The sequence below is a fragment of the Anabrus simplex genome, chromosome 9, assembly GCF_040414725.1.
Source record: "Anabrus simplex isolate iqAnaSimp1 chromosome 9, ASM4041472v1, whole genome shotgun sequence".
Classification (NCBI taxonomy): Eukaryota; Metazoa; Arthropoda; class Insecta; order Orthoptera; family Tettigoniidae; genus Anabrus; species Anabrus simplex.
In genome coordinates, this window is record NC_090273.1 from 71,041,226 (window position 1) to 71,056,886 (window position 15,661).

Below are 15,661 nucleotides of genomic sequence, written 5' to 3' on the forward strand. Positions count from 1 at the left end.
GCGGACCAGATGGGTTATATGGAAATAAAATATTTTATCAGAATGAATTATACAAGACTAGCAGTTACCCGCGGCTTCGCTCGCGTGGATTTCGTAATTTGATCAAAGTAATCGTTCACCGGCATTGTACTAAGACATTACCTAAAACTTCCTGAAGTATAAAAACTCACCCAAAAATTGAGTTTCATTTACACCAGAAATTCTTTGTAAAGCATGTTTGTGGTATTACCTTTTGGAGCTAAGACGACCATGTGACATAGAACTGTACATGTGAGAAACAGCCTTCTCTCATGTCGAAAAAATAAATACATATTTCTTTATTTTTAAAAGGAGATTCCAAAATACGAATTTTCACGACTGTAACATCTTCATTTTCTAATATATAAGTATCCTCATAAAAAATAATTCAACTATTTTTCACTTCTTTTCACCCCTGTTAAGTGCCTTCTCCGAAAACAAAAAGGTACAGGTTCTTGTATTTTTAAAGGACTTTCCAAATACCTTGTCTCTAATATGTTAAGTTTTTGACACATAATGTAGACAAGGTTTTTTATATTATGTTTGCGGAGGACCTTGGCAATTCGGTCTGTGGTGTTGTGAATGTAAGGCCATTCCAGGCTTGTGTCTATGTCATACAATTGTCTATGTCCTATATTACGCACACATGTTATGTAGCCCTCTTAGACTAATTCTGATTGTTCTGTCACCTTCCGCTTTGAACGCTAGCGCTGTACCGCGTCCGGGAAGCCATCTGGTGACGAATGAACGTACCATTTCTATTATATCGTCTAAATTCAAAAGCTCATGTTTAGAAACCTTTCTCGTGGACAGTTGAGATTTCCTTCTGATGACGCAGAGCACAGTTCTCTGCGAAACGTACAGAATTTCACCTTATTTTCTTGACACGGCATAAGCCCAAATGCCTATACAGTATCATGTCTATAAGTAGGGGCCGTGAAAGCATCAATGGCAACAGTAATGCCATTGTCATGCGGCGAATATGGAAAGTGAAATGAAAGCTTATCATGATACTTTGGGCTATTTGTCTATTGAATAGTAATCTTGGAGCTGATCAAAACTACCAGTGTTAGGAGGTGTTGACTTTCATATTCGCCGCTTGACAATAGCGTTACTTTTTCTTCATATTCTGATAGTGAATAGAAACTGTTCAATAACAGCCATTTTTGAGATATTGAACCCATGACCTTTTTTGTAGTTACTTTAGGGCATATCTTTCCATTGGGTAGGCAGCTTATTGAACAATTTAATCCCATTATATCTATCATTTTATTGCGTCTTCATCAATTTAACATGTGGAAAATCTAAATCGTTCTTTCTCCGTGTATCTTATGAGTGAATATTTCTACTTGATGTCAGATCATCGAGATTTCATTTGAAAATAATGAATGCAATGAAATATGTGTAGTGATGGGAGAGTCAGCAAGTTCTTGAAACATAGGCCTGCATAACTCCCTGTTGGCCTTCCCTTTTATAGCTTTCATCATATTGCCATCTTTTGCCACTTAATGTTTGTGCGTCTGTCGAATTTCCTCATAATATGGTGCAGTATGATAAATGTGAATGGAAGAAAGCATAGCATCCACAAAACATCTGATTACTATTAAATGACTCTTTCAGTCTTCGAAGTAAGGATAACCCTCTAGATGGTCTTTTACATAACTTTCGTGAGTATACCAGGTTAGCTTATAATCCGAATGTATTCCCAATAACTTGACAGAACTATGCTCATTCTCATCTTAAGTTCATTTAATTAAGTGAAAAGAAATAACTTCCGTCTTGTTACTATTTAAAAATAGTTTATCAGCCTGCTACCGATTGAATGATTTCTGTAGCAGCTCTAACCTTTCGTTTTCCACATTTGTTAACTCCTTACCACTTGTTATGACAGCGATATCATCTGCATAGAGTGCTGACCTGCAGGTTAAATTACTCACAATAGCATTTATATACACGAGGAAGAGAAAATGTCCTGTAACTTAACCCTGAACTTCGCCTGTTTTTACTTCGAGTGCTATAGATTTGTGGTTCCCAACCTGTATAATTTCAAGGATTTCCACGTGTTCAGAGAAAAAGGAACACAACGAAAATTGTTCTGATAGACTGCATAGCTATATATGGTTAGGAAGCGTAAACATAGGAACTGCATTCTCAGATACGTGTTATTAGAAGTAGGCCATCGATATTCGTTCAAGGTTTCAAAGTTTGCATTTATACTGTGTGTCAGCAACCACGTTATTTAAACTGTAAATGTGATCCTCTCTATACGAATTAATTACACATAAATCTGTTACGCACAAAATAAAAATACATTTTGTTAAAGTTATGAAATCAATGTTAATGTCACAATGTAAAACATTTGAAAACAACATTAGATTTATTGACAATATTACATTTCATTTCGTTTAAGTCTTCTAAGATCTGTGTGACAACTCATAGTACAGCAGTAGTATATCGTCAGCATCATTAAAATAAACACACAATGGCTTGCTCGCTCTGCCTGTTCTATGTTGAAATTTTCTAAAGTGTCCGTGGCCTGTCAAGAGCTGCGTAACGCATGCTCGTGCTACCCAGTGGTATCAGCCGTTTAGTCCATTTCCCTCGTGGATCTTCCTGCCATCCTTGCTGTCATCGTTCCATTCGTCTGCCGTAAGCCATCTTCGGTAATTCTTAAAGCTGATCTCCGCTGTACTGCAGCTATCCTCCGCCGGTATTCTTCATGATGATGATGATGATGATGGTTTAAAGGGGCCTAACATCTAGGTCATCAGCCCCAAATAAATATACCCTTCTACATTGTTCGCCCCTGGAGCTCTGCACCGATTGTATCAAGCAGTACCTCAATTATTTATTCTGGGCTGTGTGAGTCCTGCACAGCAGGCAACACCTTAGCCGAGAAGAACCCTGTACAGGGCTCGTAATTGAACTCAGTACCACCCATACAACAGCCAGATACTCTAACCGAATAATAAATTCTCCCTTACCCAATAATGAAATGAAATTTGTTACATAATGACATTCGTACATTACAACCGGTAAACCCCAGCACACACCCACGCACCCACCCACATACACACACCCATACCCACAAAAACGCACACAAACACAAACCCACCCACACCCGAAAACCCATCCACACACACACACACACACACACACACACACTCCCCCTCCCCACACACACAAAAACACACATCTTAGCCTAATTCACAATCTTCTGATGGACAGCTGGCGACTCCAAAACTTCTGATGTTCCGCTGGCGACTCCAAAATCTTCTGATGATCGGCTGGCGACTGCAAAATCATCTGATGATCGGCTGATGACTTCAATACCTTCTGATGATATGCTGGCAACTCCAAAATATTCTGATGGTCATCTAGCGACTCCAAAATCTTCTTACTGATAAACTGGCGACTCCAAAATCTTCTGATGGCCAGGTGGTGACTTCAAGATCTTCTTATAATGTTCATCGTCAGTCAACTTTACGTCCATCTTGGTCATAACTTGCGAGGACGTTGGTTGCATACAGCGGTCCTGCTACCAAAGGAGTTCGGTTATAGAAATGAAACAACCTCGCTGACATGGTCCTTCTCCTAACAGCAGTGTAACTTCCGATTTGGAGAAGGCCCCTAAGCACTCAATGTATGTAAAATACTTCGTATAACATTATTGGCTTGCGTTGTTGAAAATCGTACTCCTTATAAAGCCAGGGTGCGGACCGTATTGTGAACAGAACCGCACGGCAGTAATAAGTTTATTATTTACTTCGGGCGTAAAATTTTCCCAGAGAAGGAAGTCTTTCAAGGGTTCCTTCATTTTGTCTCTCAGACATTTCTTTTATTTCTGAACAAATATATGCCACTATGCAGTAAATACTATCAATAAATACATAACATTGTGGACTTTCATTGAAACTGAATCTACTGTAAATCTATTCGGCATTTATTTTCATTTTACTGTTAAGTGTCATTTTTCTTATGTTACTATTTCTCATTGTATAATTGTCATATACTCATACATTATTAAGTACCACGAAAGGCTAAGCAAATTTAATTAGTTCAGAATCTTCATAGTCGAAAACTAAACACTATATCAATAACAATATTACTCAAAGAATAAGAACTGTTTCCGTGGAAACTACGGCTATTTCCTTCCCAATACATTACGGAAACATTTTTAGTTCAATAAGCTACCTTGTGTTTATACGTTTTTGTTGATACAGTGTTTGTACTCTTAATCTGAATATAAAGAGCAGTGATGTGACGGTTCGGTTCAAGAAAATCCCACATATATTGCTTCGAACTGACTGCTGGTTGCCTGCTGAGATTCCAAAGACAATGTTACCCAGTTATACGCTTCGATCGCAGCATGCTCAGTCATGATGGTGGTTTCAATAATATTCATCATCAGTTTCAGAGCCGTGTTCATTGCAGAGCATCAACAGCGTTGTATGCCCTCACACCATATAAGACCAAAAACGGTTTCCTACGCCCTGGATGTAAAATGGCTCCTTGAATATTGTGTTCTCTACCTATTTTATGTACGTCGCCTAGCGACAGCATTTAATCTTGGTGACAGCACGTTGGATTGTCATATCCCAATGCACGTTTTCCGATGGTTTTTCGTTCATAACTCACCAACGAAAGCAAAAATGAAAATTCCGGCTTCGAGATGCATTCGGACCCCTTTCCATCTACCTATGTTCAAAATTTCAGATCTCTGCGTGCTGTAGATTTTGCTGGGCATCGCGCACAGACAGACACATAGATAGACAGACAGACAGACAAACACTTCCTTTTATAATTATAGATAACGTTAGTAAGTAATGAACACTTGTTTATTAACATCTCGACTTAAACATATACACACAGAAAATCAACACAAAATTACTCCTTACTAAATAAAAAATACAACTCAATCGAATATCATTTTTACGTCGCACATAAGTATTCATACAAGAACAAACGTATGCTGTTTCTGTAAGTAACGCCTCCACCATATCATGTATTAATACTTGGTGTGCATTCCTTTGTTGTGGATGACTTGTGTAAGTCGTTTTGGTATGGACTATACCAATTTCCTTGTTATTTCGGATCCAATTGTCTTCCGTTTCTGTAGCAACAGTTCCTTGAACTTTTGTTTGCAGTAATGTCATGCTTCCTTACTGTTTTCCTCAGCTCGTTCCACAAATTCTCGATTGAATTGAGGTCTGGGGACTGAGCTGGGGTTTTCAGGGTGTGTGTCGTATGATAGAGCTGCCAGAGACGGACAATTTCCGTACTATGTTTGAGATCATTATCTTGCTGGAAATAGAAATTGTCCACAATGCCCGGTTTGTCGGCACTCTTCTACAAATTTTCCTTCAGTATGTTCAGGTAACCAAATCTGTCCATAATTCTAGAGTTCTCCTACAGCTGAAGCTGCCATGGAGCCCCATACCATTGCTCCACCTTCTCCAACAGAGTAGCCTGGATATTTTTGATGTACAGCTCAGTATTACGCTTTCTCCAGAGCAACAACTCGTTCATCATTATATTTAATTTCTTCACTAATAATGCTCCGTCCTAAAATCCATTATCTTTTCCTTCATACTCATTGGTAAACTGCAATCTGGCTACTTGATTTTTCTTACTAATGTAGGTATTCTTCCTGGAGACACTAGCTTTATACTCCGCGCGATGAAGGATTCTTCTGATGGTTCTACTTATGGCTTGTTTACCATAATATTCTCCTACATGGGCTTTTATTTCCGTCGCATTTATCTTCGGATTCTTCACGACTGTTTTCACTACCATCCTCCTATCTCGAGTCGCCAGGTTGTATGGTCGGCCTGATCTTTCGTTGCTTACAAGGGTTCTGCTTGTTTCAAATCGCCGTATGACACTTTGGACTGTAGAACGGCTTGTATATACTACACCTGCGATTTCAGAATATGATTTATTTTGATTATGAACCCGTACCGTAATCTGTCTCTCAGCAACCGTAGTTTCCTTGGTCTTGCGCATCATTCGGATAACAATACCAGCTTGTACTCTGTACTGGTGCTGTGCACTGCTCATCTACTTCTTGTAAATAGCTGCTGGTCACTGAATAGGGAGGGGAATGTATCCACTGCCTGTACAGTTGAAGTACAGATCAGGTGTATGAATACTTATGTCACCTGTTTAATACAGACTAATTACGTATTTCGCTTATATTTACAAACTGTTCTGTTTATTCACGTTGTGTCGTTTACGATGTTTTGTGATGATGCATCTCCGTTTATGTTTTAATGATCCGATCTGTGTACATAAGACAATTAGTAATTTCGTGTCGATATCAGGCTGTATGAGAGAGCCTCCGTGGCTTAGACGGCATCGCGTCGGCCTGTCACCCCTGGATACCGTGGTTCAAATCCCGCTCACTCCATGTGAGATTTGTGCTGGACAAAGCGGAGGTGGGACAGGTTTTTCTCCGGGTACTCCGGTTTTCCGTGTCATGTTACATTCCAGAAACACTCTCCGTTCTCATTTCATAGCATCTATCAGTCATTAATATGTATCACTTTGGGAGTGGCGACCCCATCGTACTAATAGCCTATATATGGATCATTCATTACATCCCTGACCCGGTCAAAGATTGGAAAACAGGTTGTAGGTTTTCATTTTCATCAGGCTGTATGAATACTTATGTCCCCCACTGTACGTACATTTGGGAACAGTAGGACAAGTATTATTTGGTCTTCTTTGCCTATTTTAGATTCCGTTGCCTATATAATAGTTTATTGCCTTTTTACCTTTTTTTGACTTGTGGAAATTTTTCTGCTGCTATTTGTCAATCAAATGAAAGAATTGGAAATCTGATAACCCACGCACTGTGTTAATAACACAGAAGACTATTTTACTTTAACTTAATAGATCAAAAGTTTTTTTTTTTTTTTTTGCTATTGGCTTTACGTCGCACTGATACAGATAGGTCTTATGGCGACGATGGGACAGGAAAGGGCTAGGACTAGGAAGGAAGCGACCGTGGCCTTAATTAAGGTACAGCCCCAGAATTTGCCTGGTGTGAAAATAGGAAACCACGGAAAACCATTTTCATGGCTGTTGACAGTGGGGTTCGAACCCACTATATCCCGAATACTGGATACTGGCCGCACTTAAGCGACTGCAGCTATTGAGCTCGGTAGATAAAAAGTAACATTTACACAAACAATATTTTAATATTAAACAAATCTCTATTGAAAACTCACTCCACAAGCCAAATGATCTAGAGGGTTGCCAGGTCCCGTCCCTACTACGTAAGATTAAGTGAAGGTGGTGGTGATTATTGTTTTAAGAGGAAAAGCAACTTGGTGACCATCTTCTATTAACACTAATCAGAAGGAAAATGGAAGAGATCCGACACTTCGAAAAACGAGGATACCGACAAAAAAAAAGACAGGGGCCATGAAGGGCGTGAAAATAAAAGACTCCCTAAGTCTCGAAAACCTAATACCATCGGGGTCGGAAAAGGACAAGAGTTGACCAAGGGAGGTCGGCTATGAAAGATAAGAGCGAGGAACCTGACACAAGTAAGTGGAAGGAACCCCAGACTCAGCTAGGGGAACCGTGGTTATAAAACCCACACTCCCAAGTGGACAGCCCCTGCTTCCCTTTTAGTCACGTCTTACGACAGTTAGGGGATACCGTTGATGTTATTCTATCACTTCCACCCACAGGGAAAAGTAAAATTAAATAGTAAAATATGATGCAGATTTTTGTTACGTAGCTTACATTGTCTGTCTGTTAGCTCATCAGCCCAGAGGCTGGTTGGATCCTCAAATAGCACCACCAAAGGTTATGCGGTTATAAGGAAACCCCAAAAACCAATGGCAGCACCAAAATGAGGCGTACTAGGCAAGATGAGGAGTTAGGTAGTTTGCCATTGCTTTCCTCACTGGGTCAGAAAGTACCATTGCAGCACGACTGACCCTATGAGCAGAACCTTCCATAACACTCAGATGCACTAGTCGTGCTCTGAATGTCATTACTCAGCACTACCCATACCCCAGCAGCTTCCATATTGTCACAGCCATGGATGTTGACTGGGACTTCGGTGGATGCTACACTTTACTCTGGCCTGTGCCAAGAGATGAGCTTACATTATAAGGTAAGGGTTATTCTGCCCGAAGGCAGTTCCGAACCTCCGCAGAGGTGTTCCTGAGCCGGAGTTTACGTGCGGTAGAGTGGCCAGTTCCTTTCCGCTCCTCCATTCCCTTACCCCCACCAACAGCGCGTGGCAACCCATCCAACTCCTGACCACGCCCAATGTTGCTTAACTTCGGAGATCTCACGGGATCCGGTGTTTCAACACGGCCACGGCCGTTGGCAGCTTACTGTACATTATACCATCTTTATTATTTTAGTGTTCAATTTTTGTTCTCCGTGGTGTAAGGATGGAGCATCGGTTAAGATGATGGACAGTACTTCTGTAGGTTCATCATAAAGTGTAATATAACATTTAAATAAAGGCCATAGGGGAAACTGCATCTAAATTTTTAAATATTTTCTAGACATTCTTTATTATTGTTGTCATTTTTGTGATTACACTAATTTGTTTTCCAAGTGCATGTACAGGATTTCTCATCTGCGTCAGCTGATGCAGAGTGGGTCTCGGCCCTCAAGTGGCCACGGCTGGTCCGTGGTCCAACAGCTCTGCATTCTGACCGGCCAACCGAGCAGAGGAGTGACCACGGCTCTACGCCTATGTATTCGGAAGACGGGACAGAGCTCGATCTCACGGCTGGCCCCAACCGTCGGCTGTCCTGAGAATGGCTTTCCGTGGTTTTCCTTTCTCCTGCACTAAGGCGAATGCTGGGACAGTTCCTAGCTTAGGCCACGGCTGCCAAACCCCTCACTTTCTCTGAGCATCTCCTTCACCGTAACAAGTCTCCCGGCCTGAGAGAAGGCCTTACCATGTAAGAGGCCCGCCTCCCCCTTCAGGGGAGGAATGAAAATCTTTTAGTAGTAGTAGCAGTTTCTCTTCTGTTACATACAAAAGTAAGATATACCTGCAGATTATTTTCCATTGCATCACTTTAAATACATACTTTTCTTTGCTAGTTGCTTTACGTCGCCCCGACGCAGATAGTTTTTATGGCGACCATGGGACAGGAAAGGCCTAGGAATGGAAAGGAAGCGGCCGTGGCCTTAATTAAGGTACAACCCCAGCATTTGCCTGGTGTGAAAATGGGAAACCACGGAAAACCATCTTCAGGACTGTCGACAGTGGGGTTCGAACCCACTATCTCCCGGATGCGAGCTCACAGCTGCGCGCTCCTAAACGCACGGCCAACTCGCCCGGTACATTATTTTTAAAACCTCGACTTATAACAGTAGTCCGCCTCTGTGGTGTAGTGGTTAGTGTGATAAGCTGCCACCGCCGGAGGCTCGGGTTCGATTCTCGGCTCTGCCATGAAACTTGAAACGTGGTACTGGACCGGGCGGGTTGGCCATGCGTTTAGGGGCGCGCAGCTGTGAGCTTGCATCCGGGAGATACTGGATTCGAATGCCACTGTCGGCAGCCCTGAAGATGGTTTTCCGTGGTTTCTCATTTTCACACCAGGCAAATTCTGGGGCTGTGCCTTAATTAAGGCCACGGCCGTTTCCTTCCCACTCCTAGGCATCTCCTATCCCATCGTCGCCATAAGACTTATCTGTGTCGGTGCGACGTTAAGCCAATTGTTAAAAAAAACCTAGGTCTGGAACGGGTTCTACTCAGCCTCGAGAGGTCAACTGAGTAGAGGAGGTTCGATTCCCTCCTCAGCCATCCTGGAAGTGGTTTTCCGTGGTTTCCCACTTCTCCTCCTGGCAAACGCCTGGATGGTACCTAACTGAAGACTACCGCCGCTTCCTCCCCTCCTCCTTGTCTATCCCATCCCTTCACAAGGTCCCTGTTCAGAAGAGCAGGTGAGGCCGCCTGGACGAGGTACTGATCCTCCTCCTCTGTTGTATCCCCGACCCAAAATCTCACCCTCCAGGACAGTGCCCTTGAGGCGTAGAGGTGGGATCCCTCGCTGAGTCCGTGGGGAACACCAACCCTGGAGGGTAAACGTATTAAGAAGGAAAGAAAAGATATGTGTTATTCTATTCAACTGACCACGATGTATTCAAAACGACAGCTAACCTCCAAGTATTATACGAAAACCACGTTTCAGAATTTTTTATTCGACACCGCCGTCTTATAACAGAGTATGTGTGTGACGTCACACATTTAGTGCAAATTTTGCCTTACTCTGAAGAGCTATTTCATGAAAACTACGTTTCAGAATGTCAATTTTTTGTTGCAACAGGTAGCCTCCTCGTTTATCTGTCAATTGAGACGTTAAACATAATCGTAAGTTAAATAATCTTGGAGATATACGCGTTCTACCCAAACACTAAAAGCGCCCCATATACCGGTTGTCGAGGAACATGAAGTCTACGTTAAAAGTATAATTTATATTGCTTTCAAGTTGACACCCTAACGTCGATCAAATACAGTAGAGACAATTCGCGACACTCGGCGAGATATCGAGGGACAGCTATTGGAGCTCACTCTAGCGGATAGACCTGAACAGTACTGATTCTCTCATAAGAGCACGTGTATTTTTGTGTGAAGTTTTTGGTGTTATTTATGCGTTTTCAGTGAGTTGACATAATTAAATAGTAGCGTGTGTCATTCCTTGATATCTCCTCTCAACATGAGGGGAAAGGTATGTGCTGTGTTTGGCTTCAGTAATTACGAAGTAGAGAAAAATGTGCGGTCGTTCTTCAGGTTCCCTCGTGACAAGAACATGTAAGTATTATTGTGTTTGCATATATATTCTTCCAGTGACAGAGATTTTTATAGTACTTCATAATCTTCTGACCTGCTCGACCCATACTTTAACTGGCATAAAATGTAATACGCATATTTTATTGTATAGTGCAGCAGTTAACCTTCAATACCGATGTGTTGTTGTAGGTGTGATCTGTGGGTTTTGAAATGTCACAGAAGTGATTTGGATAAGGCGTACAAGAAAGAAGGGACGTTACACTTATATAAGAATTATAAGATCTGTTCAGATCATTTCCAGGTCAGCGACTTTAAAAATCCTCGACTATACAGCCAAGGGTAAGTTACATTTTTACTCTAATTGTACGTAAATATTCCTCAAAGCATCACTATCGACAACATTTTCATACTTTTCTTTCTTTAATCCCTCTTCTCAGATTAAAGCCAGAATTTTATAGATTTTCTTCATGTTAATAGGCTTTATGTTAAGAAGAAAATTGTCCAGCTTTTAAATGTTAATTCATTGCATCATGTGTGTAAGGAATGTGCCGATATTTTTATTGACAAGTGTCTTAATGTGATCATACAATGTTTTTAAATGAGAAAAAAAGACAAATCCTACCGTAAAAATTCAGGCAGGAATGCTAAAGCTAAAAAAGTAATGCATAATGAAAGATCAAGCCATTTCACAGCAGCCCATTTCATATCTTGTTTATGTGTCTAATTTCAGTCTTTGAATAATAACCTTTTAAATAATTCTTCATTATTTTATCCAGAATTGCTTTAGCAACTTCGAAGTTAATACCTCAATAATACTTTCTTTCTAGACGTATTTTATTTATCCATTTCCGTATATACATTTCCATTGATATTTGAATTTAGCGCGATTTCTTCAGGTCAAGTCACTAGGAGCGCCACCGTCGAATTGTCTCCCATTTTAGCAAGGCGAAATCCGTAAGTGTAGCGTATTATCTCTACTGTATTTGCTTCGATCTACGAGCAGTGTTGCCAACTTAGCGGATTTTCCGCTAAGTTTGGCGGAATTAGAATACTGTTGGTGGAGAAATATATCATTTAGAGGGTATCGGATTTTTTGGCGGAATTCTAGATTTATTATACCGGAATTTAGTGTTTTATCCATTTTACGTTTTTTTAATTTGTACTCCAGTCTGTCTCCGAGCTATTCCGTATTTCTTGTCAGGAGCTAGCAGTCACATGAGGAAAACATTCTATTTGGATTTGATGTTATGAGATCATGGTATCATAAATTTGTAATGTGTGCGGAAATACTTATCTCCTAGTTGACGAATGACGACAGATAATGAAACTGTGAGAGAGTAGCATTTATTTTATGCTATGAAGGAAGACCGTTTATGTACAGGCCTGTTCTGTGAGTGGTCTTTGAGGCAGGGGATTCACCTTGTTTGCACCCGGCACTAAAACGCCTACAAGTTTTAGCTCGCCAGCTCGCAGGCAGGGGGTTAATCCCAGTGAAACTCACAGATCAGGTGAGTGCAGGCATTTACTTTTATTATTATTATTATTACTCGTTTTTATTGCTCATTATTTGAGATCGTATTTCTTGGCGGAATTTTAGTAGATTTTTAGTAGTATTTAGCGGATCTTGAAAATATAAGTTGGCAATACTGTCTACGAGGACAAAAGGTCTACAATACTTTTATAAGTTTCAAGGTTGTGAACTCAACCTTTGAGAATATCAATATATCCATTCTAGGAAAGTTTTTTCTTTTCAAAGTCTCCCACACGCTTTACGTGTGGTTTTCGTGACAAGGCTTGGCACGCGAACAACTCGCTCACAGCACGGCAACTGATTCGGAACAACACGCTCATATTAATTAGAAATAAGGTATCTTTACCTTCGGTCACAAATAATGAGCCCCTAAGCTGTATATCATACTACACGCCCTCGTCTGTGTCCAGAATATGTCCTGCATGTCGTAAGAGGCGGGACAAGGAACCAGTAACAATAGTGGTAAAACTGAAATGGCGTATGGCTTTCAGCACCGGGATGTGTCCGACGACTTCGGCTCGCCAGGTGCAGGTCTTTTGATTTGACAACCCGTAGGCGACCTGCGCGTCGTGATAACGATGAAATGATGATAAAGACGTCACACACACCCAGTCCCCATGCCAGGGGAATTAACAAACGATGGTTAAAATTCCCTACCCTGCCGGGAATCGAACCCGGGACCCCTGTGACCAAAGGCCAGCACGCTAACCATTTAGTCATGGAGCTGGACACAATAGTGGTATGATAGCCGAGTGGCATCGCCACTGGCTTCCGACCAAGGTAGCCGCGATTCGATCTTCGACCAATACAAGTGCGATTTTTCAAATGTTACGTCCCTATATTTCGGATTCCTCATTAAACTGCAGATTTGTAACATGTTCACATTAGAAATCCACAGCCTGTTTCCAGTCATACGACCAGGTCAGGAATGGAATGAATGAAGCCCCCATCTAGTAGCGAGGATAGGAAATGTGCCGGCTGCCGAAGCCTGTCTCACTCCTCTGGGGCAATGATTAATGACTGACAGATGAAATGAAATACTGGACAGTGTTGCTGGAATAAAAGATAACAGGGAAAACCGGAGTATACCTGGCGAAAAACCCCTTCCGCCTTCGCTTTGTCCAGCACAAATCTCACATCGAGTGACCGGGATTTGAGCCACGGAACCCAGCGTCACCAGATGGCTCCCCGGAAGTGACACAGCGCTAGCGTTCGAAGCGGAGGCTGACCGAACCATCAGAATCGGTCTAAGATGGTCACAGAACATGTGTACGTAACATATGACATTGACACAAGTCTGGAGTGAAACATCTGGCGATGAGGAACGTACGAATTTGGAAAAAAAACAGAGTCTAAATTTCAAAAAGTCATTGTTTATGAAGCCTTTCTCGTGGACAGTCGAGATTTTCTTCTGAAGACGCAGAGCACAGTTCTCTGCGAAACGTAAAGAATTTACCCTTATTTTCTTGACACGGCATAAGCCCAAAAGCATATACAGTATAATGTCTATAAATAAGTACGGGCCGTGAAAGCATTAATGGCAATAATAATAATAATAATTGTACCGGGCGGTACACCTCCACGCTGCTTATTTAAACTTTGCGCCAGTTGAAACTCCCCTACTGGAAGAAGTCTGAACTTTGTCTTATGTGTTAATTTTCAAGTTACCCTGAAGATGCCACTACTTGGAAATTTTGAAGTTTCTGAACTGTGTTGTTTTCGATGTAATTTTGTTTTGCTTGTAGTAAGAAGTTTGAACTTTCTCTTCTAGAGGACACTATTGAAGAACTACAACGGTGCACCCTAGTGCGAAGTGAAAGAACTGGGTTTTTTTTTTTGGAGAAAATTTAATTTCAAAAGTTTGTTCTTTGCTACATTTCTTTCAGTCATTGTTTAAGTTGGCAATATTAACCCTTTCTTTCCCCTTGTTTTGAATCTAGCCAATCCCGAATTTCTTTAATTAATTTTCCACCAATAATGTGTTTCTTCTTCATATTGTGTAGGGGTTTTCTTTATCCACCAATAAAATGATTGTGGGCGGGTGTTTTCCTTCCTGAAACGCCTCGAACTTTCCGCGAGAGTATATAAACTGCTGATTTTAGGGTCTCTGCGCCACTTCAGTACCATCTTTCAGTGTGTAAAGTACATAGCAGGGGGCGGGAAGCGCCTCTTTCTTCGGGGAGCAGTTCTACTCCAAGGTAATGGCCTTTTAATATCTTCTTTTCTTGCTAGCTCAGCAGTTTAACTCTCGGGGCGGGTCCGAAGCGTTTCTACCATGTAACCTTTTCCTAAAATGTAACTACTCTTAGCATCTATTATCTTTTAAGGCTACATATTGGGATAGAGAGTGCTTAACCCTCTCGAGCTCCCACGCATTTTGTTTTGAGGTGAACTTATTTCTCACAACCGATTCTTCCTTAATGTAAAGTAAATTGTTCTTTTCTAAAGTCACCTCTGTAGTATGGGATTAGCCCTTGCATTAGTGGCCTAGAGCCAGATTAGGTTTTAAAACAAATGCATTAGGAGTGCAGATCGCCTCCTCTCAAATTGTTATTTTAGAGGTCATGTAATTAACCTTCTTCTCATTTAATAGACCTCAGTAGGTTGGGTATTTTACCCCTGTGTATATGTCCTTAGAGGACAGCTTGAAGGTGGAATTAGGTGTGGCCTTTGACAGGCCTGAATTTTGAGAGCAAGTTGCTCTTTCTTGAAAATTTTGTTTTCTGCGCGCCTCAAGGAGGCCTTACTGTGTAATTTGGAGCAAGTGCTCCTAGGCATGAATGGGGTTTTCTGCCCCTCTGTTGAAACTTGTGTTTGGGGTAAAACTGGGCTAATTGCTCAAGAATTGTGAGGTTGGGGCTCGAAGCCCAAATCCTGTAAATATTGTAATTGTACTTGTATTGCCTTGCTACTCTGTACCTGTCTTTCGTGTTATTTCTGAATTCTGGAAAGAGAATATAACCTTGTTAAATTTTACATTAATTTTAATTTCGTAGTTTGAGACCCGTTCACACCCGCACCTTCTTTCACCTCAACCTACCACAAAAATACGTTAACAATAATAATAATAATAATAATAATAATAATAATAATAATAATAATAATAATAATAATAATAATAATAACTGACAGTCCTTTTTTTCTTTCCTGGTTGTATATAGAGGACTATGTAGTCACTCTCCCTTATTTTCTCTTCTGGAATCTCCCCTGGGTGGATGAAGCCGCTCCTCAAAACATTCTCCCATGGTTGTCATATTTTTGTTACGTTGAGCTCACACATTACCGAGAAGGAGGGAGCTACACATTCCTGACTTTCGCTTCCAGCAGACTTTCCA